The sequence below is a fragment of the Podarcis tiliguerta genome (genome assembly GCF_965153285.1).
Source record: "Podarcis tiliguerta genome assembly, chromosome: 8".
NCBI lineage: Eukaryota > Metazoa > Chordata > Lepidosauria > Squamata > Lacertidae > Podarcis > Podarcis tiliguerta.
The window spans coordinates 223883-250530 of NC_139541.1; positions in this window are offsets into that span (position 1 = coordinate 223883).

Below are 26648 nucleotides of genomic sequence, written 5' to 3' on the forward strand. Positions count from 1 at the left end.
GAACTTTTAACTGAGTTAAGATTTAAAAAAGGATGTGTACAAAAAATGGAAAAGGGGGGAACCACCAAAGAGGAATTCAAACAAATAGCCAGCACGTGTAGACACAAAGTCAGAAAAGCTAAAGCACAGAATGAACTCAGGCTTGCTAGAGGGGTTAAAAGCAACAAAAAAGGCTTTTATGGGTATGTTCGTAGCAAAAGGAAGAACAAAGAAACAGTGGGGTCACTCAGAGGAGAAGATGGTGAAATGCAAACAGGGGACACAGAAAGGGCTGAACTCCTCAATGCCTTCTTTGCCTCAGTCTTCTCCGATAAAGAAAACAATGCCCGACCTGAAGAATTCAGAGCAAATGATTAAGCAGAGGAAACACAGCCCAGAATAACTAAGGAGATAGTACAAGAATACTTGGCTAGTTTAGATGTATTCAAGTCTCCAGGGCCAGAAGAACTGCATCCAAGAGTATTAAAAGTACTGGCAGATGTGATCTCAGAACCACTGGCAGTCATCTTTGAGAATTCCTGGAGAACAGGCGAAGTCCCGGCAGACTGGAGGAGGGCAAATGTTGTCCCTATTTTCAAAAAGGGGGAAAGAGAGGACCCAAATAATTACCGCTCAGTCAGTCTGACATCAATACCAGGGAAGATTCTGGAGCAGATCATTAAGCAAACAGTCTGTGAGCACCTAGAAAGGAATGCTGTGATCACCAATAGTCAGCATGGATTTCTGAAAAATAAGTCATGTCAGACTAACCTGATCTCGTTTTTTGACAGAATTACAAGCCTGGTAGATGAAGGAAACGCAGTGGATATACTCTACCTTGATTTCAGCAAGGCATTTGACAAGGTGCCCCATGATATTCTTGTAAAGAAGCTGGTAAAATGCGGTCTTGACTATGCTACCATTCAGTGGATTTGTAACTGGCTGACTGACCAGACCCAAAGGGTGCTCATCAATGGTTCCTCTTCATCCTGGAGAAGAGTGACTAGTGGGGTGCCACAGGGTTCTGTCTTGGGCCCGGTCTTATTCAACATCTTTATCAATGACTTGGATGATGGACTCAAGGGCATCCTGATCAAATTTGCAGATGACACCTGTCAGGGGTTCAGGAGCAGAGGCACAGGAAAGGGAGGAAATAGAGAGCGAGGGGGAGGAGTCCGAAGGAAATGTCAGCGATGACAGCGGTCCGAGGTCTCCGAGTCTTTCCAGTGAATCGGAAGATTCACAGAAAGGGGCCCCCATGGTCAGGGCAAGGGGGGTGCCAAGGGGAACACCCCAGGAAGAAGGGGCCAGAGGGGACTCAGAGAGCAGCAGTTGGAAATCAGGACCAGCGTCCACACCAGAGTGCAGTAGGGGGGAGGAGTCCCAGGCATCGGGATCAGGCGGCGCACTGCCAGCGGGAGGACATGAGGCAGGATCGGCCACGCCTCCATCGGGGAGCGAGGAAACGGTTAAGAGGAAGGTTGAAGGCTGCGCGCGCGCGCCAAGTTCAAATGTACAGGAGGGCGGCACAGTTGGCAGCCCGGATAGGGAGCCAGGTCCCAAAGCCCGCCGGAAAGAGCGGGAGGAGTCAGGGGGGTCAACGTCAGCCTCAGAAGAATCCAGGAAGGAAGGGACCCCGGGGGGGTAACAGGACCCAGAGGAGAAAGGAGAGACGGAAGAGGTGGAGTAAGGCTAGAGTCTTAAACTGGTGTACAGGGGGCGGAGATTCAGATGGAGCTTCGCCGATCTAACCCTAGACGTAGAGCTGGGGCGCTGCGGCTTGAAAATGGAAACTGTACTTCAATAAAGACTTTTGTACATTACTGCCGGCTAGCGTTGGTCCTCTGTGAGCTGGGACCTGGAGCCAGCTCTGACAACACCAAACTGGGAGGGGTGGCTAACACCCCAGAGAACAGGATCACACTTCAAAACGACCTTGACAGATTAGAGAACTGGGCCAAAACAAACAAGATGAATTTTAACAGGGAGAAATGTAAAGTATTGCACTTGGGCAAAAAAAATGAGAGGCACAAATACAAGATGGGTGACACCTGGCTTGAGAGCAGTACATGTGAAAAGGATCTAGGAGTCTTGGTTGACCACAAACTTGACATGAGCCAACAGTGTGACACGGCAGCTAAAAAAGCCAATGCAATTCTGGGCTGCATCAATAGGAGTATAGCATCTAGATCAAGGGAAGTAATAGTGCCACTGTATTCTGCTCTGGTCAGACCTCACCTGGAGTACTGTGTCCAGTTCTGAGCACCACAGTTCAAGAAGGACACTGACAAACTGGAACGTGTCCAGAGGAGGGCAACCAAAAAGGTCAAAGGCCTGGAAACGATGCCTTATGAGGAACGGCTAAGGGAGCTGGGCATGTTTAGCCTGGAGAAGAGGAGGTTAAGGGGTGATATGATAGCCATGTTCAAATATATAAAAGGATGTCACATAGAGGAGGGAGAAAGGTTGTTTTCTGCTGCTCCAGAGAAGCGGACACGGAGCAATGGATCCAAACTACAAGAAAGAAGATTCCACCTAAACATTAGGAAGAACTTCCTGACAGTAAGAGCCGTTCGACAGTGGAATTTGCTGCCAAGGAGTGTGGTGGAGTCTCCTTCTTTGGAGGTCTTTAAGCAGAGCCTTGACAACCATATGTCAGGAGTGCTCTGATGGTGTTTCCTGCTTGGCAGGGGGTTGGACTCGATGGCCCTTGTGGTCTCTTCCAACTCTATGATTCTATGATTCTGGGTCCACCATAAATCCCAGAAAGTCCACCTGAGGCACTCCTAGTAGACATTTTCCCCGCTTCACCTTGAGACCCGCCATCTGGAAACAGTGCAGAATGGTGCAGAGGCGGTCCTCAAACGTCTCTGGGGTGGGCCCAGCAATCAACACATCATCGTAGAAGGGAGTGATGCCAGGAATCCCTTTAAGGAGAGAGTCCATTAGATTCTGGAATATTCCTGGTGCCATGCTGACACCGAATTGCAGCAGCTTTACCCTGAACACTCCTCTGTGCGTCACAATCGTCTGTGCCTCTGCTGTGGCCTCATCTACCGGCAGCTGTTGATATGCTTGGGCCAAGTTCAGCTTGCCAATTTTTTTTGACCCAACCAGGGTGGCAAGGACATGGCGGACCACTGGGTATGCGTGGGCCGTGAGGGCCTTGTTTATGGTACATTTGTAGTCTCCATAGATGTGGACCGAACCGTTAGGCTTGACGGGTGTGACGATCGGGGTTTCTCAGGGGGCATTAGGCATAGGCTCCACGAGCCGGTCCAATTCCTCATCTATACGGGGTTTCAGGGAGAACGGGACCCGGCGGGCCTTACTGCGGCGTACTGCGGGGTCGTACTGCGGGGTCAAGGTGTAGAGCAATGGGGGGCCGTATACTGTCCCAATTTCCCATCGAAAACCCCCAGAAATTCCTTGCATATGGCATCCACGTCCACTTGTGAGCTAGTGCAGTTCACCCCAGTGATGGCTAGCCCCAGTGGTCCTAACCATGCCAATCCCAGTAAGCTAATGTAGGGGCCCTTGACCAGAAGCAAGTTCAGTTGCTGCGTACCCCCTCGATATTGCACCCTGAATACGTTTCTGGAAGTCCCAGATGGTGAATGGGGCCGGCCCGAGTTTGGGACCCCCACTAGGACACAGTTTCCTTAAGGTCCTTGCCGAGATTATGGATAGTGTTGAACCTGTGTCAAGCTCCATGTGGCACGGGGCCCCCTCTACATAAATTTTCACTATGTTGGGGTGGGGCAACTGGTATACCTGGAAGAATAGAATAGAATAGAATAGAATAGAATAGAATAGAATAGAATAGAATAGAATAGAATAGAATCATAGAGTTGGAAGAGACCACAAGGGCCATCGAGTCCAACCCCCTGCCAAGCAGGAAACACAATGGGCTGCATGTGATTGGCTAATTCCGGAATTCTCCTGTAGGCCAATCAGGTTGTGGATTCACTTCCATCTGGAGCTGGATTGGGTGGCTCCTGCAGACCAATCATACTGCTGCATTGTTCTAGGACCAATCAGACTGCTGCATTCTGAATCCTATTGTTCTAGGACCAATCAGACTGCTGCATTTTGGATCCTATTGTTCTAGGACCAATCAGACTGCTGCATTTTGGATCCTATTGTTCTAGGACCAATCAGACTGCTGCATTTTGGATCCTATTCAACTCAGTACATTAGCAGGTTAAGACCATAGAGTAAGCTCTGTCCAGCCAGACTTAGTGAGGCACTGTAACTAAGCCAGGTTTTACTGCCTGTTCAACTTTTTCTGAATGCTGAAAAGCACATGGATCTGACCGTTGAGAGTGCCATGGTCAGATCACTTTCTGGTGCAACTGGACTTCTATAAACAACTATCTGACTTTTAGAAGACATCTGAAGGGCACCCTGTTTTGGGAAGGTTGTTTTTGGGAAATTATTATTATTATTATTATTATTATTATCAAATCATTTTTTACTTTCCAAATGTGTGGTCTTTTTCTATGCTAGGGGAAGTGGAAAGTTTTGGAACTCACAAGGGCATGCTGTTAAAAGTGTATATTTCCATGCTTTACTTTGCTGCATGTTTCATATTTTAAATCTCTCACCAAAGAGTACTTGCCCCAAACCTGGATCTTGGCATCCAGGGAATTCTCCGTAATATACTTATTTTTCCTTGCACCAACAGATCCAGCAGTCTCTTCTTATATTCTTCTGTTCTCCTTCTGGCTTGTAGGGATGTGTATAGATGCTAGGAGATTATATATTTATTAGATATTATTCTTCCTTCCTCATGTTTGTGAGTTCAGCAGAGTGCATCCCTTTACAGCTTAAAGGGAAGCTTAGATACGCCAGTTTTAGCCTTTTGGTTTAAGTAATCCAGGATGCTTTAAAGCAGTTTTAGTTGATGTGGATCTTGCCCTCTCTTGGCAGTTGAAGCAGAATCTGTTGAAGATGGCACAATGCCTTTGTAAATTTCAAAGCCAGCATCCTGCCATCCTCTTTCATCAATGTGCTTTGTGAAGTCACTTCCCATACTGGAAACTCTCCTCTGTTCCAGACAATTTCTTTGACTTTTCTGCCATGAAATGTCACCTTCTCAGGTGGTTGCATGCATTCATCACAATTAGCAGGAGCTCTAACATGTGGTGTTTTTTTTAAGTAAATACAACCAGCTTTGAACTCTGCCTGCCCCTGCAGTGTTTCCCTGATCTGATGCAATTCATGTGCAATTTATTATGCTTGTAAAAACACGCATTCTCAACAAGCACTTGCATATTTTTTATTGCTTGCAGCCGTGCCTGCTGTGATGGGAGCTTGCCAGTCCTTAGTTGTCAGCAGCCTAATGAACCATGTGTATGATGAATAAATGCACACAAATTGACACAATATGGAATGTTCTCTATTTGACTGCTTGGGCATTAGCAAGCTTTCACCCTCTTATTGCCCAGAATTCTGGAGTGAGAATGACTATTTAATAAGCACTGCACTCTTTAGAATTTCATTAATTGGATTGTTCCCTGTGCTTTGGGAAATGACCCTGCTCATCCTCTTATTCCAAACCTTCTTCTTCCTAATGAAAATGCTAGGCATCTGTCTTTCCTGCTTATCCCTTTCCTCTTTTTTCTTCAGCAACGCCCCCGCCCAGCACATTCTATGCAAAACTAGAATGTAAGAATATAAGAACAGATTGCTGAATCAGGCTGAGGGTCCATCTAGTTCACAGCAGCTAACCGGGTGCCTGTGGGAAACCCATAAGCAAGACCTGAGCACAAGGGTGTTCTCCCTTTCCACAGCTTCCAACAACTAGTATTCGAGAACCATCCTTGAAGGTGGAGGTGATGTTGTATCCTTTTCATTTCAAATGGGGTAGGTCATAGACAGGAGGGGTAGGAACTAAGATCTTGACTCCAGATAAGGAGATGGACCAGATTCAGGTCTCTGAGTTTGCTGCTGCAGATCAATGAGCATGAGCCTTATAGCGAAGAGCCCACAGAATAACCTCCTGCACTATTTGTTTGTTTGTTTGTTTGTTTGTTTGTTTGTTTGTTTGTATCTATCCCACCTTTCCTCCAAGAAGCTCAAGGTGATGCACAAGGTTCTCTTCCTCCTCATTTTAACCTTGCAACAACTCTTTGAGGTGGATTTGGCTGAGAGATTCTGACTGACCCAAGGTCACCAGTGAGCTTTATGGCTGAGCAGGGATTTGAGTCTCAGGTTCTCTTCCAACCACTACACCACACTGGCTCTCACTGTGACAAAGGAGGCTGGACTGTAGGGCCACAACCAGGATCCCATTGAGAACTTTACCCAGCAGAACAAAACACACCTCACATACCTCACCAGTCCAGGAGCTCATGGATAGCACCAGGCAGCAGAGAATGGAAGAGAGGATGAATGCCCATCTGCAGATGAGAGAGTTCACCCTTTAAGTTCTCCACAAGGGAGCAGAGCCCTGGGACAAGTACTCTGGGGAAAGAATCTTGAAAAGACTCAATCTGCTCTCAGCCTGCTTTGGAGCTAGTTGCTCCCTTGGAGCTATCTGTGGTCCTGAAACTCTTCTCTTCTCTTGTCTTGCTGCTGCTGCCTTGCTTCCTAACATCTGGCATTGGATCTGAATGGGTGTGGCTAAAAGGAGGAAGGATGGGGCTAAAAGGCCAATACCAAAAGGACCTGAGATGTTTGTGTATGTTTTGGTCGGTTTACATCAAGTGGTATTATCCACGTGTTGAACCACAGTTCCTATCAGCCCTAGTCAACATGGCTAACTGTCAGGGGTGATGGGAGTTCTAGTTCAACATTTTTTGGAGGGCATCACACTGACTATCCCTGACTTACAAAATGAATGGTTTAAGAAAATGAAATATACTTGGAGTCACATAGTGATTTCATGCCCTTTATTGCAGCTAGTAAAACAGTGAATGAATTTCCCCCAAAACCTCAGGCTTTATATACATTATTTACACAATGGGTCCCTTGAGATTGGCTGACTATGCTTTCCTCCTGGAGCCTGATTGGGCTGCTCCTGCACGCCAATCAGTTGTTGCATTCTAGGATCCTACCAACCTAATAGGCCAGGGGTCAGCAAACTTTTTCAGGAGAGGGTCAGTCCACTGTCCCTCAGACCTTGGGGGGGGGCAGACCCACTGCCTCCCAAAAGCATCCCCCTTGAAAGGCCCCCCCCCGCCTATGCCACTCACACCGCAGCCACTGGGCAGTGGAGGCAGCCTCCACGCAGCTGCCACTTCCTTCCTGCTCAGCCGCTTCCTCCTGCTCAGCCACCACAGCAGGAAGGAAGGGGCGGCACCCAGAGGTGTCTGTGGCTTCTGATTGGCTGCAGGAGCTTCCTGCAGCCAATCAGAAGCCGTTCCATGCCGTGTCATGGAAGTCAGTCTCTGTGTGTCGAGGCCTCTGTGCCATGCCTGTTTAGCGTGGGGACTGACCGCAAGGTTCGTGGGCCGGATTAACGAGCCTGGTGGGCTGTATCCCGCCCGCGGGCCTTAGTTTGACAACCTCTGTAATAGGCTGATTATCTTCCTCCTGTGGCCTGATTGGTCTTCTCCTGCATGCCAATCAGGTTGTTGCATTCTAGGATCCTACCTGTCTATTGTTCTAGGATTCAAGCTCAGTACATAACAGAAAATGAAAGCAATACCTGTTTAACTTGCATGACATGTTGTCCAAAACTGCTTTGAGACATCAGGAAATTGGGCAAGCCAATGGAAGACACCTGCTAAAATAGTATACAACATTTCAGGGCATTTCAAGTAAAGGACAAGAAGGAATTATGGAGGATAGTTTCTGGTGCCCTTCAAGATGGTAGTAACCAAACAATCACCATCATTCCTGCCTCTAGCTGGTTCAACTACTATTCTGCAATATTCATAGTGCCAACGAATCTGCAAGCCATGCAAAATGGGCCCAGTCATGTACATCTTCCAGAATGGACCCCAGTGGAACTAGATAAAATACTCTCAATAATCAAGAAGTTAAAACCAAATAAATCCCCTGGTCCAAATTAGTGGGCCCCTCTATTAGCCAATTTCTTCACTTTAAGTGACAAATTTGGAATGCTACCAGATGTCTGGCTAAACTCCATCATCTCTCCTATATAGAAAAAACCCGAGAGACTTCTGGCTGGTCGCAGCCATTAAAGGAGTACGGGATTAGCCCTCCAGGGAAATCCTGAGCTTTGCGAGGGAAAAAGAGGTCACGCAATGGCTCCGCGGACCTCGGAACCCAAAGGGAATAATCTTTGGGATCGTGAGACCTGGCTGCGCTCTCCAGCGGCTCTCCTGTGAGTCAAACTGCTCCATTGGAAGTGGGGTTTGGGAGGCAGCATTGAGCAGAGAGTGCTAGGGTCCATTGCTAGCCTCGCAAAGTGAAGCCACAGGCTCCTGTTGAAAGTGGCAAGCATTCCAAGACTTAAAATTTAATCTGGAACATTGAGTTGGAGCTAAATTTGAAATTAATTGGATTCAAGATTCTATCTGGTGTGTGTGAAGGGGCCAAAAAAGGAAGTCCATCCCAACGCTGGCGAGGAAAATGGTGCATGGAGGATGGTTGTGAGTTTGTCCCAAAGGTTGGAAATATGCTGCTGAGTGTCTTTTGTTTTATTTTTTATTTTAAGCACTCCACAACCAAATTTGGTGTCCAGCGGGGGGGGGGGGGGGGGGGAAGGATGCCTGCTCAGTCTTGAAGTAACTCTGTTTCATCTGCCTAAGTACACTGCCTGATATAAAGGGCAAGGAGTGGATTTTGTTACAAAATTCAAAAACTGCACTAAAATACTTTGCAACAATCGGTGGAAGGCAGAAACAAATTTGCTATCCTGCAAATGCCCGACTGAAATCTGTTGTTTAAGTCATTTCCCCCAGCAGACAGAAAGCTGTGGGTTCCTGATAGAGGCTTAGATTTGACTCCCTCCCCCCCAGTCGGAGGCATTGGATTTGATTGTTGGTTTATTTTTCTTCATTTCTTTGCTGCTGACTGTGGATTATTGAATACAATTAAATTAGGCTGACCAAGGGGCCGAAGATAGAACGGCGGGTTTGCTGCGAGATTTTTCTGTTTTATTTTGTCTTTTTTATCTGGAAGCGCAGAGACTTTAATATAGCTTTTGAGATTGTGCCCCCTTTTGAAATCGCTCTTCCCAGCATAATTGGCTTAATAAATTGTAATTCCTAGAGATTAAATTCATGATTTTATGAATTGGAGTTGTAAGAGCTGACAGTAAGAGCTGTTCGACAGTGGAATTTGCTGCCAAGGAGTGTGGTGGAGTCTCCTTCTTTGGAGGTCTTTAAGCAGAGGCTTGACAACCATATGTCAGGAGTGCTCTGATGGTGTTTCCTGCTTGGCAGGGGATTGGACTCGATGGCCCTTGTGGTCTCTTCCAACTCTAGGATTCTATGATTCTATGATTCTAAGAGGCCGGGGGCCAGCGCTGTCCGGAGACACTTCCGGGTCACATGGCCAGCGTGACGAAGCTGCTCTGGCGAGCCAGCACCAGCGCAGCACACAGAAACGCCGTTTACCTTCCCACTATAAAGTGGTACCTATTTATCTACTTGCACTTAGGGGTGCTTTCGAACTGCTAGGTGGGCAGGAGCTGGGACCGAAAGACGGGAGCTCACCCCGCCGCGGGGATTCGAACCGCCGACCATACGATCGGCAAGTCCTAGGCACTGAGATTTTTACCCACAGCGCCACCCGCGTCCCGAATAAAATCCTTAAAAGAAGGAGCTGGGCATGTTTAGCCTGGAGAAGAGGAGGTTAAGGGGTGATATGATAGCCATGTTCAAATATATAAAAGGATGTCACATAGAGGAGGGAGAAAGGTTGTTTTCTGCTGCTCCAGAGAAGCGGACACGGAGCAATGGATCCAAACTACAAGAAAGAAGATTCCACCTAAACATTAGGAAGAACTTCCTGACAGTAAGAGCCGTTCGACAGTGGAATTTGCTGCCAAGGAGTGTGGTGGAGTCTCCTTCTTTGGAGGTCTTTAAGCAGAGGCTTGACAACCATATGTCAGGAGTGCTCTGATGGTGTTTCCTGCTTGGCAGGGGGTTGGACTCGATGGCCCTTGTGGTCTCTTCCAACTCTATGATTCTATGATTCTATGATTCTATGATTCTAAGGTTAATTCCGACCCCTAGTGGTGGAACCTGGTATTTTAGTGGTTGATTTTTCTTTTTTTTAATTTAAAAAGATACAGGAGGAAACTCTTGACAATCTTGCATTTCTCGAAATGAGACAGAAACAAATAAATTTGAAATTTTGAGGAATCCCAGAACAGGAAGGGGAGGACATGAGAACAAAATTGATCATAGAAATTGCAAAATTGTTAGAGTTAAAGGATGAAGAGGTTGATTATACAATAGTAAATGCATTTATTTTTCCAAGTGAATTTTTATTGTTTTCCTTACATATTCTTTTCCAACAAATTGTAATAACACCATACATTCCCTTTGACTCTGCCAAGTCACGACCCCCCTCCCTCCCCACAACTGGTATATTTATCCTCTTTCCATCACACACATCATTCTCATATTAGTACTATTATACATTGGAGGTATTATGTCAATCCTGCTAGTGTCTTGACCTCTTTACAATTCTTCTTTAAATATTCAATAAATTTACTCCAGTTATTTTGGTATCTTTGATCTCCCTGGTCCCGGATCCTCCCTGACAGTTTGGCAAGTTCTGCATATTCTGTCAACTTCGCCTGCCACTCCTGGATAGTTGGTATATCTTGTACTTTCCATCTTTGGGCAAGAAGGGTCGTCGCGGCAGCTGTAGCATACATGAGCAAATTTTGATCTTCTATTTTAATTTCTGTCCCTATTAAGCCTAATGGACACGCTTCCGGTCTTTTGGGGAAAGTATATCTAAATATTTTTTTGAGTTCATTATAAATTGATTCCCCAAATTTTTTTACCTTCTCGCAGGTCCACCACATATGGAAATAGTCCCCATCTGCCTTTTTACATTTCCAACATTTTCTTTCTTTTTTCCTATACATTTTAGCTAATTTTACTGGCGTCAAATGCCATCTATACATCATTTTTAGCAAGTTTTCCTTTAAAGCCATGCATCCTGTAAATCTCAAACCCTCCTTCCATAATCTTTTCCACGCATCCAATTCAATGTTATGCCCAATATCAATTGCCCATTTTATCATTGATTCCTTTACTTCTTTGTCTTTTGTATACCATTCTAGCAATAAACTATACATTCTTGATAAAATTTTATCTTTACAGTCTATTAACTCGATTTGGAATTTTGATTTTTTATCTTTGAACCCATTTCTCTTTTTATCTTCCTTTAATAAGTCACTGATCTGGTGGTATTGCAGCCACCCTGTTAACATCTTTTCAATTTGGTCATATGGTTTGAGCTTTATCCCTTGGTCTGTCTTCCTAGTAATATCCTCATATGTTACTCTTTCCCCTTCCATGTTTACTTTTTTTGTTGTCAACACGTCAGTTGGTGATATCCACCAATGTGTCTTTCTTTCCAGGAGGTTTTTATTCCGATCCCATACTTCATATAAAGATTTCCTAATCACATGGTTTAGAAAACCTTTATGTACCTTTACTTTGTTGTACCATAGGTACGAATGCCAACCGTATCTATTGTTGTGGCCCTCTAGATCTAATAGGTCAGTGTTTTCTAAAGTCAGCCAATCTTTTAACCATACCAAGCACGAAGCTTCATAATATAAAGTCAGGTCTGGTAAATCAAAACCTCCTCTCTCTTTCTTATCTATTAGTATCTTCATTATCCTTGGTCTTTTGCCCTGCCAGACAAATTTCGCTAAGTTTTTTTGCCAATCCTTAAATTGTCTAATTCTTTTTACCACTGGTATTGCTTGAAATAAAAATAACAGTCTAGGTAGTATATTCATTTTTATCACAGAGATTCTGCCTAATAATGACAATTTTAGTCTGCTCCATATATCCATAACTTTCTTAATTTCTTTCCATACCACCTCATAGTTGTCCTTGTACAGATTTATATTTTTTGTTGTCATCCAAATTCCTAAATATTTTATTTTTTTCAGCTATCGTGATTCCTGAGTCTACTTGTAATTCTTCCATCTCTTCTTTCTTCAGATTTTTTGCTAGCATTTTCGTCTTGGTTTTGTTGAGTTTAAACCCTGATACCTTCCCAAACTCTTCCGATGATTCTCTTAGCTTCTTGTTCAAGACCTCTAGGACTGTAATAAATAGCAAGGGAGACAAAGGACATCCCTGCCTAGTACCTTTAGTTATCTCAAAGTTATCTGATATGTTGTTATTAATTATTAACTTTGCTTTTTGGTCCGAATAAATCATGTCAATACCTCTCAAAATTTTTTCACCAATTCCTAATACTTTTAAGTTTTCTTTCATGAAATGCCAAGAAACATTATCGAACGCTTTTTCCGTGTCTATGAACAATAGTACTGCCTGTTTCTCATTTCTGACTTCAAGGTATTCAATTATATTTATGAGGTTTCTTACGTTGTCCCTTAGTTGCATCCCTGGCAGAAAGCCTGTTTGGTCTTTGTGTATCACCTTATTTAACACCATTTTTAGTCTATTCGCTAGTATATCCGCAAATAGCGTATAGTCATTATTCAATAACGAAATTGGTCTGAATTTTTTTACATCTAATATATCCACCTCTTTCTTCGGGATCAGTGTAATATAGGCTTCTTTCCAGGTGTTTGGCATCCTTCCTTCTCTTAAGACTTTATTCATTACTTCACTTAGAACAGGTCCCAGGTATTGCGATAGTGTTTTATAATACTTTGCTGAGATACCGTCCGGTCCTGGGGCCTTCCCTATTTTCATTCTTTTTATTGCCTTCGTGACCTCGTGTTCTGTTATCTCCTGGTTAAGCATTCTTTCTTCTTCTTCTGAGCTTCGATGCAATTTATGGTCATGGATATACTTTTCTATTCTCTTATTGTCTTCTTTATCTTTCCTATAAAGAGCTCTATAGAATCTCTGAAATACTTTTCTAATTTCATTCGGGTCCTCAATCATTTTATCCCCATCTTTTATTTTACAAATTGTGTTCTGTTTTTGTCTTGCTTTTATTTGCCAAGCCAAGAATCTCCCAACTTTGTTGGCTGACTCAAATTTTTTTTGTCTCATGGCTTTTATTTTCCATTCGATCTCCTGTCCCACCACCATGGAGAACTGAGACTGCAACATTTTTATATTTCGTTTTAGTATTTCATCTTTAGGTTTTGTTGTTAGCTGTTTTTCGTTCTCCATGAGCTGGGACAGGATCTCTTCTTTCTTCTTCTCTCTCCCTCTTTTCTGGAAGCTGTTTTTTTGAATCAGGAAACCCCTTATCACCGCTTTACTCGTGTCCCAGACTGTTTCAATTGATGTTTCTTTGTTTAAATTCCATTTCAAGTAATCTGTTATTGTCTCTTTTGCAGTTTCCACTACTCTCTGGTCATTAAATAAGCTCTCATTCATTCTCCATCTATGTGTAGAAGGGTCATTTCCTTTTAATACCATATATAGCGGATTATGATCTGACAGGGTTCTTGGGAGGATTTCAATTCTAGTTACTCTTGGTGTTAGAATCTTAGAAACCCAGATCTGATCTATTCTGCTGAAGCTTTGGTTTGGTTCAGAGTGAAATGAAAATTGTCTTACTGTTGGATTCCTTAATCTCCAGATGTCAATTACTCCCAATGTATTGGCCATATCAAAGAAGGCCTTCGGCAGTTTACCTTCATATGTATTTTGCCTCTTTGTTAATCTGTCTAAATCCGGTACCACCACTCCATTAAAATCTCCCAGTAGTATCAATTTCTGATCTAAATACTCTAACATTATTTCATTCAACTTTCTATAAAATTCAGCTTTCTTATCGTTTGGTGCATAGATCCCCACAACCAGCCATTTCCCCCCTTGAAACCCAGTTTGTACAATCAATATTCTTCCCTCATCCTCCTTAAAAATTAATTTTGGATCATGCTTCTCTGTTACATATATTACCACACCTCTCTTTTTGTTCGAATCTGAAGCGATAAACTCTTGGCCCAGTTTTTTATTACTTAAAATTCTTTTATGCTTTTTTGCTACATGTGTTTCTTGCAGGCATATGATATCTAGGTTTCGTTTAATCAAAACATGGTTAACTTTTCATCTCTTATTTAAATTGTTCATCCCATTGACATTCCAGGAAAATACTTTCGGGTTCATTATTTCTTTTATCTAAGAGTTCCCACTCAGTTGCACTAAGTTTACTGTTCTTTGTTGTTGTCTTCTTCTTCTGATTCCTCTCTCTCTTCTTCTTGTTCCTCCTCTTCTTCCTGATGTTGTTCTTTCTCCTTTTTCCTTTCCTTCCTCTTTCTGATCCTGTCTTGGTTTTATTTTCCCTGTCCTCCCTAACTCTTTGTCGTATCTTCTGGAGAATTTTTCTAACTCTTGGGGGCTAGTTAGTTTGAATCTTTTATCTTTAAAGTAAAAGGAGATTCCTTCTGGGAATTCCCATCTATGCTGAATTCCATTCCTTTTCAGTAGACTCACCATTTGTTTATAAATTCCCCTTCGTTTCAGAAACCTGGCAGGGATCTCCCTAAAAATCAAGATTTTCACTCCATCTATGCATAGATTTTTGTTGTAATTCAGTCTCAGTATTTCATTTCTTATGCCCAATGAGTTAAACATGACTAGAACGTCTCCAGGAAGCTTTTTTGCCCTTGCTTTCACTGATCTAACCTTTATTCTAAAGACATTCATTATCATTGGGCCAATATCTTCTTCTCTTAGTTATATATATACTGCATGAAACTTGTCATTTTTTTGGACTTGCTGTGGACTTGATCACGCAAGTGCCTTCTGCTATCCGGAGAGCAAAATAAACTCTTTCTTTGAATCAACCTCAGGTGTCGTTTGACTTCCTTCCTCCTGTCCCGGAGCAATGCAGACCCAATCGGTGAATTCCAATAAGGCTACAGGATCAAATGGGGATTGGAGATTGGAGACACTGGACAATGAAACAGCCAATGAAAATAAGAGGGATGCTGTGGGGAGTCTTCTATCTGAATCCCCTTCCTTAACAAAGTAGCTAAAGAGGTACCAGATCACTTCAAGCTTGTCAGAGTTGGTCTCCCAGCAAGCTTTCCTGCATTCTTGTCAAGGATCAATTGCAATACCCTGGTTTGCCAATTTTTCAATGAAAGATGTTCATCCCACCACGTCCATCCATTTTTGACTATCTTGAGTCACATAGGCACTCAGTTTTGTCACCAGGGAATTGCCAGTCCTTCCTGGAAAATGCAGGGGAAGACTGATCTGGGATGATCATTTGTTTAGTCACCTGCCCAATTATCTAAAATACCTTAAGCCAAAACCCCTTCACTTTCTTGCAATTTGACTGTAGTTGCATATATCAGCCGAAGGCTTCACAACCCCTACATCAAAGTGGGGAAAGTGAGGTATGAGCATGACTGAGTTTCACTCGAGGCAGGTGTCAATTGTGTACTAATTTTAGTATGAGTGCCAGGCAATATACTTCCCCAAGCATCTTCTGTAAATGGGAACACAAGGTCTCTTTCCTATGCTTGATGTGCAGTGCTTCTACCTTCATACTTGATATCCATATATATTGATATCCATTTATGGATTCCAAGTATGGCATGAAATGGGAATCACCTTAAGTGCTGAAATATCTATTGCCTCTGAGGCCACAAGCAGAGTGGCTATCCAGAAGGAAGCAGCAACAAGGGTACTGATTGTTAATTGACACCAAAGAGTAATGCCTAAATGTTGCTTTTTGCATTGACATGTGGGAAGATGGAGCAGAGGGCACAGGATGATGCTCTCTGCACAGATGGAAGAGAGGGCTGCTGGTTTTGATGGGAGGCAGGTCCACCCAGATCTCCTGAAGGCTATTCTTGACCACAGAGACACTTTAGCAGCCAGCCCTGAGATACTTGGCTCCTCCACTTTTATCCCCAATTGTTGAGAATGACAGACATAATGGCCTTTCTGGGGTGGGAGTGACAGAAGCAGTGAGAAAGAGAAGAAAAGGTGAATGGAAGCAAGTGAGAGTAAGTGAGCGAGAGAATGAGGATGAGAAGGTGTGTCCTGGAATATAAGCAAGGAAGTGCACATGAATGTGTGAGAGAAGGTGGAACAGAGGAGGAGGAGGAGGGAGAAGAGTCTGGAAGTCAAAGAGGAATTAGGCAAATACAAAGAAAAGCCACAGGAGATGTGGTGCTTCACTGACCACATAAGGAATTACACAGTGGATAATGCTGCAACAGAAAAGGGGTAGATGACAAGCATTACCAAAGTGGACAAAGGCAGAGGGTAGAAAGAGATTTGAAATATCTGTAGCAGCATACCCTGGTGGTGAGCCAATTATTAGAGGAGCTATCTCTACTGATCTATTGATTCATTGATCAATCAATTGATATAGTTAGTGGTTGACATCTGTCTGTCTCAGGAGACACACACATATATAATGCCTCCTGGTGACAAGAGCTTGCCAGGGGTCTCTGAATGTAAGAGGCATGCTGGGGCTCTTACACTTTAAAACCCTTAAGTGTGCAGACTATGCACATGTCTGAGAATACATTCAAAGAAAAAGAAACTAACATGGTAATTACTTTACACTTCCCCGTATTTCCTTTCTCCTTTCTGTTCTGTAGGCTGTTAGATCACCTCCTCTTAGAAACAGCGGGCCACTGCTCAGCCTCTGAAAGAACAACAAACAGCCTTTCCTCTTCATACAAACATAATGGTCTCCTGCATTATGTAGGAGAAGGCATTAAGCCAATGCCTGTGGTGTTGAAATAAGGCAGCGAAAGGTGTTGTAAAAAAAATCTTATTGTTTTTCTAAAAAGCCGGTGCAAAACAAAACAAAAATTCCAGGAATGATTATGTCAATAAGTCAGAGAGGAACTGCTGGATTTCAAGGCGGCAATGACCATAGGTCATGCAGAAGGTACCAGTTTCAAGTTCTAGTGCTGTGTTTCCCAACCTTGGGTCTCTAGGTGTTTTTGAACTACAGTTCCCATCATCCCTGACCACTGGTCTTGCTAGCTAGGGATTATGGGAGTTGTAGTCCAAAAACACCTGGAGACCCAGGGTTGGGAAACACTGTTCTATTGAAATGGCTCTCAGGCTGCAGGTGATGAGAATACTTTCTCTGCCTAAGGTCCTGAACACTAACCAGAGGTGTAGTGTGGGGGGAGCTGGGGTGGGTCCTTGCCCCAGGTGCAGTTGCGGGGTGGGGGACATTCCTCACGACACCCTGCAAAGTGGCATGAGGTTGCATGGTGTGGTGAGAAGGATGCAGCAGCTCACGGCGCTAGGCTCGCAGGGTGCCCCGCCATGTTGTGTCCTTCTCACCTGCTCTCGAGCTAGAGGGCACTGTGAGAAGGACGCAACACCTCACAGTGCCCTGCCACCTCAGCACTGTTTTTGTGAGTCTTGCAGCATGACGTAGGGCTCACAGGGCACCATGAGCACATCCCTCAATGCAGGGTGGCATCAGCTGGCTGGACTCTCCATTGCACGGCTGGGTAGGCGATGCAGCGCAGCCCCGCTTTGCTCCAGTGGGTGGGGGTCAATCCCGCAGCACGCCCTGCCCTGCCCTGGGCAGGGAATGCTTCGCCACTGACAGTGACTGCTAGTCAAAAACAGGCTGGATCAGGCCTGCACAACACAGTGCCCTCCAGATGTTGCTTACGACAACTCCCATCTTTCCTGGTCATGAGCCATGTGTCATGTGACAAAGGTATTTGAGAGCAGAAGCAGTAAAGGAGTCTAGAAATGTTGTGAAATGCTGAAAAGCTGCAGAATCATTCAGCATGCTGAATCACTGTGAGTCATCTTGAGGATGATTCATTCTCTGTATAAGTATTGTATCTGCTTGAAGGCAGACTCAGTCAGTGTGTATGTCTGTGTGTGTGAAGGTGGAGCCTGTGCTCTGTGAAGCCTGTGCTCAATGGAGACTCTGTGTGACTCAGTAACTGTGTATGCTCTGAAGCTAGTTTAATCTATGCTGTTGTTTGCACACAAGTTTATTTTAACTCAGTAAAGCTTTTATTCTTTTAATGAAGAAGACTTGCATTATTAATTTACGCTGCGCATCACCATGGGGGAAATGTGCCGAGCTGTGGAAGCAACCTTGACAGGCTTTACAAATGGATAGGCCAAGGAAAGTCCGTCATTATTCGCCTCCTGATTTTTTTTAAGCCCTGGAATTCTACTCTGCCTTGGATTTTAAATCAATGGGAGCATTGAATTCCAGGGCTTACAAAGCTCACATCTGCTTTGAGGCTTTAATTAGTCCCGGAGGTTCCTTTCCTAAGTCTGCTTGGGAGACCTTTGGATCTCTACTAGGGATGCTTGAGGCATTTTATTTTTTTCAAATTCTGCTATAAATGACTTGATCTGCACCTCCCACATATTAATATCACTACAGCATTTCAGAATTTAAGTCACATCCACATGATATATTTAAAGTACTCTTATAGATACGTGGAACAGAGTAAAACTTTCATGGATGGGAAGGATGGCGGCCATAAAAATGAACATACTCCCAAGAATGATATTTTTGTTCCAAAACATCCCTGTGATTAGAGGCTCCTCAATGTTTAAAGATTGGCAAAGAACTCTTTCGAAATTTATATGGAATGGGAAGAGACCGAGAATCAGATTCAAATTACTAACAGATCGGAAAGAAAGAGGGGGCTTCTCGGTTCCTAACCTGAAGTTATATTTTGAGGCCTCCTGTCTCTGTTGGATCAGAGATTGGATAAGATTGGAAGATATGGACCTGCTAGACTTGGAAGGCTTCAACAACAGGTTCGGTTGGCATGCCTATCTGTGGCTAGATAAAGAAAAGGTACATAAAGGTTTTTCAAACCACATTATTAGAGGGCCACTATGTGAAGTCTGGGAGAGAAGTAAAAAACTTTTGGAATGGAAAACACCCTGGTGGTTATCCCCAATTGATATTCGAACAATCAAAAAAGTAAACATGGAAGGAGAAAGACTGACATATGAAGACCTACTGATAGGATCAGAGAGTGGATGGAAATTGAGGACATATGAGGAGTTGAAAGACAAGTTAACAGGCTGGTTTACAGTTTGGAAGGAAGATAAAAAAGTAGGGATAAATGAGAAAAAAATCTAAATTCCAGATAGAAATAATTGAAGGCAAATCCAAGTTATTATCTAAAATGTATAACATATTATTAGATTGGGATACTAAAGATGAAGAAATTAAGGAGGTCATGACAAAATGGGCAATGGACCTCGGACATAATATAGAATATGAAAAGTGGTCGAATTTATGGAATAGTGGAATGAAATTCACGGCATGTGTTTTACTTAGAGAAAATTTGGAAAAGATGATGTATAGGTTAGGGTCACACTGGCAAAACTAGGGAAAATAGCTTCCCTGGAACCTTAGCAAGGAGGTAGATTTTGTAACCTCCATAAGGAAAGCGATTTTAGAATTTTGGAGCCCTCACTGTTAAGGTCCTGCTTTTAGCCATTGCCATCCTCACTTGTCTTAGTGAAAAGATAACAAATTAGTTGGCTAAATGTTTGTACTTGGTTGTCTTCTATACAGAGATATTGGCCTTCAGGTACTAGACATCTTCTACAGTTAATAAGTGTGACTCATCAAAAGGATGAGTCACAAGCTAGGATTTCCCTAGTTCAAATCTCACTCGGACCATGTAGTCACCAAGGAGCGCTTCTGGAATGGGAGGGGGGGATTCAGCATGAGCACCACATTTCCTCATGGCCAGTATTCTGAGGGTTGCATGTCAGAGGTAGATGAGGCCAGAACAAAAGTGGCTGTGACCAAAGTGGGTGGTACCAGAGCCATTACACCCTGCCCCCACCATACCCACCCACACGAAAGTTGTGTTCTGTTCAGCTGGAATGTTGCTCTGGGATCACTTTAGCTTTGCTATGTGCATATTGAGTAAGGAACCATTCCAAGCTACTAGAGGAAGCAAATATTAGCTTGAGCTGGTTAACCTCTGTATGTTCCAAATCCATGTTCAGTCTTGAGAACCTATGCCATATCTAATCCATCGATATACCCCTATTTGCTCATTAATCTGTATATGCATCACTCAGATTCCCCAGGAGGCTGCCTGTGAGAGCAGTCTTAGAGCAGCTTTGTCTCCTCTATTCTTCCCCTTTCCTCTCATCCATGTCTGTTGTTTTCCTTGTACTACTCAGAACTTTTTAAGAAGGCATCAGTTTAGGGAAATTTAAGGAAAGCTTTTTTTTATTTTAAAACCGCATTAGAAGGGGTTTGGAACACCAGGGTTTGTGAGCAGGCACCAGTCAGAGGGCTTGCCTGCTTTCAGTCAGCCCATCACTTTTTGAGTCTTTCCCCTGGAAGTTATTTGGTAGCATGAGAGCATCTTGTTATCAACTGTACCTAGACTGCCCTCCAAAGAATACTGGTAGTTATTCTCATGGTAGGATGTTGGGGCCTCTGGCCAGAGAATATGTGCACATCAATAAAAACAGTACACAAAGGAAACCTGATGCAATTATAGATGCAATCACTTTTTTGCAGTGCTCTACCAATACACACATTCACAGAAGTACTGTTTCTGGGGATCTGACTCAAGACACCTTGTTAATGACATGATCCTATTTGGCAATGTAAGAACCTTCCCCAAATCACTGTGCTCTGCAGTGGGATACACACTGAACTGATGCACACTGCTACTATATAGAGGAAATAGAAGCAGGTGTCTGCAAGCCAGAGGCCCACTCTGGAGTTAATCTAGCAGATGAAGCAAACATCCAGGCAATGTCTATATAACAGGTTCATGCTGGGTGAAACTGGTCATTTATAATTTGAAAATTCAATAACAATTATTTTAAAAAAGAAAGAAAGAAAAAGAAACTGTGGTCATTTGGCCCATATTCACAATAAACAACTCCCCATATTCTGTTGGGTTGTTTTTTTTTACAGCTCTGTGGAATTAATAGGGATGTATAAAGGAATCTGCAGGGATTGTCTTCTTTAGATCTTTACTGTCAAGCACACAACATTTCTTAGATTAAGTGCAATGCATGTGTTAGATCCGAGGTGTGTACCCTGGAGCCTGCACAGCAAACTAATTTTTAAAACGAAGAGGTAATTACTACTGAGCTATTGCAAATGATTTCCTTATCAAATAAAGACAATTTCCAGACCTTCCACATGATGGAATTTTTAGGCTGTCTCTGGTGTGCAGATATTAAACTGTGAATATTGAATGCTCTGGGAGAGGCCTCATTGCAAGCTGGAAATTCATCAGATGAGCTGTTCTAAACTTATAAATTGGGATTTTCACAAAAAAATGCATTTTTTTCAATCCGTTGCAGAGCTAAATTATTCATCTTCCTCATTCATAAGATGGGACCCATTTGGTGGTGTAGGTTATCTTCCATCATCCACATAATTTGAAAGTCTCTCTTCTGGGACCCAAATCCATTGCCAAGAGGGCACAGAAATAACACAACAAATATAAGCAGCAGAAGAGCTTATTTCTCTGGAAAATTACTGGGTCTGAGCATGTTGAATATTCCAAGATTCCAAGATTTTTTCTATCTGCTACTCTTGCTTCACCCTTCACCCTTCCCTCCTCCAGGCTGCGTCCTGGATGCTGTTGAACTACAGTTCCACCATCCTGAATGTAGGTCATGATGGCTGGGCTGATGGAAGGTTATGCAGCAAGAAATAGTGACATTTGTTCTTGGCTAGGAAAGGTGTGGGGCTTGTAGTCTCAAGCATGTTCTGAGATGGACTGCTGGTGGCAGCCTGATTTTGGAGCTGGCATACCAAGGACCAAAGAACCAGAGGTGGGTCCCATGATTGAGGTGAAGCCAAAGGTCTCACCTGAAGAATTTGGAGCAAATGATTCAGCAGAGAAAACACAGCCCAGAATAACTAAGGAGATAGTACAAGAATACTTGGCTAGTTTAGATGTATTCAAGTCTCCAGGGCCAGATGAACTGCATCCAAGAGTATTAAAAGAACTGGCAGATGTGATCTCAGAACCACTGGCAATCATCTTTGAGAATTCCTGGAGAACAGGCGAAGTCCCAGCAGACTGGAGGAGGGCAAATGTTGTCCCTATTTTCAAAAAGGGGAAAAGAGAGGACCCAAATAATTACCGCCCGGTCAGTCTGACATCAATACCAGGGAAGATTCTGGAGCAGATCATTAAGCAAACAATCTGTGAGCACCTAGAAAGGAATGCTGTGATCACCAATAGTCAGCATGGATTTCTGAAAAATAAGTCATGTCAGACGAACCTGATCTCATTTTTTGACAGAATTACAAGCCTGGTAGATGAAGGGAACACAGTGGATGTAGCCTACCTTGATTTCAGCAAGGCATTTGACAAGGTGCCCCATGATATTCTTGTAAAGAAGCTGGTAAAATGCGGTCTTGACTATGCTACCACTCAGTGGATTTGTAACTGGCTGACTGACCGGACCCAAAGGCTGCTCATCAATGGTTCCTCTTCATCCTGGAGAAGAGTGACTAGTGGGGTGCCACAGGGTTCTGTCTTGGGCCCGGTCTTATTCAACATCTTTATCAACGACTTGGATGATGGACTCAAGGGCATCCTGATCAAATTTGCAGATGACACCAAACTGGGAGGGGTGGCTAACACCCCAGAGGACAGGATCACACTTCAAAACGACCTTGACAGATTAGAGAAGTGGGCCAAAACAAACAAGATGAATTTTAACAGGGAGAAATGTAAAGTATTGCACTTGGGCAAAAAAAATGAGAGGCACAAATACAAGATGGGTGACACCTGGCTTGAGAGCAGTACATGTGAAAAGGATCTAGGAGTCTTGGTTGACCACAAACTTGACATGAGCCAACAGTGTGACGCGGCAGCTAAAAAAGCCAATGCAATTCTGGGCTGCATCAATAGGAGTATAGCATCTAGATCAAGGGAAGTTATAGTGCCACTGTATTCTGCTCTGGTCAGACCTCACCTGGAGTACTGTGTCCAGTTCTGGGCACCACAGTTCAAGAAGGACACTGACAAACTGGAATGTGTCCAGAGGAGGGCAACCAAAATGGTCAAAGGCCTGGAAACGATGCCTTATGAGGAACGGCTAAGGGAGCTGGGCATGTTTAGCCTGGAGAAGAGGAGGTTAAGGGGTGATATGATAGCCATGTTCAAATATATAAAAGGATGTCACATAGAGGAAGGAGAAAGGTTGTTTTCTGCAGCTCCAGAGAAGCGGACACGGAGCAATGGATCCAAACTACAAGAAAGAAGATTCCACCTAAACATTAGGAAGAACTTCCTGACAGTAAGAGCTGTTCGACAGTGGAATTTGCTGCCAAGGAGTGTGGTGGAGTCTCCTTCTTTGGAGGTCTTTAAGCAGAGGCTTGACAACCATATGTCAGGAGTGCTCTGATGGTGTTTCCTGCTTGGCAGGGGGTTGGACTCGATGGCCCTTGTGGTCTCTTCCAACTCTATGATTCTATGATTCTATTCTATGATTCTAGGATCCAGATCAGGAAAACAAGGATCAAAGAGCAGAAGCTGGAGACATGGTCACAGACAGGCACGGTGAAATATACTCAGAGTCGCAAAGTGATTTCATGCTCTTTATTCAGCTCATAGTAGTGAGGAGGAATGAATGAAAGTCCCCTCAAAGTATCTGCTTTATATACATTATTTACACAATGGGCTGCACATGATTGGCTAATTCCGGAATTGTACTGTAAGCCAATCAGGTTGTGGATTCACTTCTATCTGGAGCATGATTGGGTGGTTCCTGCCAACCAATCATACTGCTGCATTGTTCTAGGACCAATCAGACTGCTGCATTCTGAATCCTATTGTTCTAGGACCAATCAGACTGCTGCATTTTGGATCCTATTGTTCTAGGACCAATCAGACTGCTGCAGTTTGGATCCTATTCAACTCAGTACATAACACAGGGGGTCACATATCAGATTGGGGAGAGACAAAGCCCTGCTGGTTCAGATGAAAGGTCCATCTAGCCCTGTATCCTCTTCCAGGTACCTGTCTTTCTTACTCACACCCAATCCAGCTTTCTCCTCCTTAGTCTCAGTGCTGCCTTTGTAGGACAGCAGGATGGAGATATTAGTTGGCTCCACCTATATATGAACAAATGAAATAAGAGCCTGCTGGATGAGGGCAGTGACCCATCCAGTCCAGCATCACGTTCTTACTGTGGCCATGCAGATGCCTCTGGGAAATCTGCAAGTAGAACCTGCACACAGGAGCACTCTTCCATCCCGTGTCTTCCAGCAACTGATATTCGGAAGTGTTAGTGCCTCTGACCATGGAGGCAGGGCATAGCCATCATAGCTTGTAGCCATGAATTTGTTCAATCATCTTTTACAGCCATCTAAATTGGTGGCCAGCACTGCCTCTTGTGGGAGTGAGTTCCATAGTTTAACTATGCACTGCAAGGAGAAGTACTTTATTTTATCTGTCCTGAATTGTCGGCATTGAACTGCATGGAATGACCCTGAATTCTTGTGTTATGAAAGAAGAAAAACTATTCTCTATCTATTGTCTATTTGCCACCTCTCTCTCTGCAGTTTCTGTGCAGTTTCCTATTCTACCAATCTGCTAGGGATGGTGGAATAATTTGTTTGACCTACTTTTCACAAGCAGACCAACCCAATCTGGAACCAGGAAACTTGCCTGCATATTAGAATGCAACTCCCATGAGGATTAGGCAGTTCTATGGATTTTCCACTGAACTTTCAGTGGGAAAAAGTGTGTGCAAAAATAAAAATTTTATGGTGAATGCATTGAAAAGTGTATTTAAATTTTTTAAAATGCACTCAATAGGACAGAATAGCATACAGTGGAACTAGACAGGATGAAATGTAGATATGGCATAGTTAAAGAAAGACCAAAATTCTGTTTAGCCCTTCCCTAATAACAACTCATAGGGACATGGGTGCCACTCTGTCTAAACCACAGAGCCTAGGGCTTGCCGGTCAGAAGGTCAGTGGTTTGAATCCCCACGACGGGGTGAGTTCCCATTGCTCAGTCCCTGCTCCTGCCAACCTAGCAGTTCGAAAGCACATCAAGTGCAAGTAGATAAATAGGTACTGCTCCGGTGGGAAGGTGTCAGTGATTTGGAGGCTGCAAGGGAAACCATGAGGGAGGGAGACAAATATAGAGAGCCCAAGCCGGTATTCAGCAGTGTCTCTTCCTAGTCATAGGGGGATACTGGCAGGGGGGAGCCTAAAGCAGGACCCAGCCATTCACAGGGCAAAACGATAAGGAGGCGTCATTTCCGGGAATGGGCATGTTGGCAGCATCACAGACAAAAGTCAGATGACTCATCTGGATAGCTGAGTATGGATGGATGTGTTTGATCTCTCGTAAATGGCTTTGAAGCTGAACAATAAATCTTGTGAAGAGATGGCGCAAAGCCCGGAGTGTTGCTTTACTAGCTTATCAGCACCCTTACCCCTCACAGAAGGTAAACGGCGTTTCCGTGCACTGCGCTGGTTTGCCAGAAGCGGCTTAATCATGCTGGCCACATGACCTGGAAGCTGTATGCTGGCTCCCTCAGCCAGTAAAGCGAGATGAGCGTTGTAATGTACTGAAGTTCTCACCCTGGGCCAGCAGGGGGATACTGTAGATAGTTCAGGTCCACATATGCAAATAAGGGATCGAAAGTGACGTTCACTGACTGGATAGTTACAGAAAGTTGTTACAGTAACGTGGTACTGGAGCTCTATATAAGCAGGCTGGCTGAACCCTTCAGTTCAGTTCCGTTCTGACCTGTGAATAAACAAGAGCTGTTTGGAGAATCGCTGTGTCGTCTGATATGTTCACCCACAACTTAACACTGGCGACGAGGATGGGATCGATGGACATCAGAGCACAGCCAGATGCAGCCACTCTCTGAGCTGACCTGAGCTGAATCACTGAGCTGAATCACTGAGCGAAATCACGGAGCAGAACCAATTCAGAGCTGACCATTCTAGCTAGAGCACGGTGTTCCATCCATTGCCTCCACGTCGGCATCAGAACCATGGCTTCACTCATGTCTCTACCGCTGTTTGCCCCAGCCTCTGAATCATGGGACTCCTACCTCGCTTGGTTCGACTGCTATCTCCAAGCCAACGAGCTGACGGAAGTATCACAGGAGCATAAGCTATTCCTCAGCCTCTGTGGGCCTGAGGTGTTTGAGACAGCCCAAGCATTGGTTGCACCTGTAGCAGTCCAGGCAGCACCGTGGGACACGATTAAAGAAAAGCCCTGCAACCACTACACACCAAAGCCGTCCAAGATTCCTGCCAGCCATGCGTTCTACCACCAGAACCAGGCAGAGGGGGAGTCAATCAACAACTACCCCACCGCCCTCTGACAGGCTGCAATACACTGTGCGTTCCGAGACTTAGACGATGCCCTGATGGATCGAATCATCTGCGGGGTTCGGGACATCCGTATGCAATGGCGTCTCCTCGGCAAGCCAGACCTCACGCTGCAGAAAGCCATTGAGGAGGCCGTGGCCTCGGAAGCTGCTGAATGCTCCGCCCAGGAGATCCGCAAGGCCAGCAGCCCGCCTCTTGCTAGGAAGCCAGTTCCAGTGCATCACGAAGAAGCCAGCAGTGATGAGGCATCCTTCAGTGAAGACGATGACGTGCAC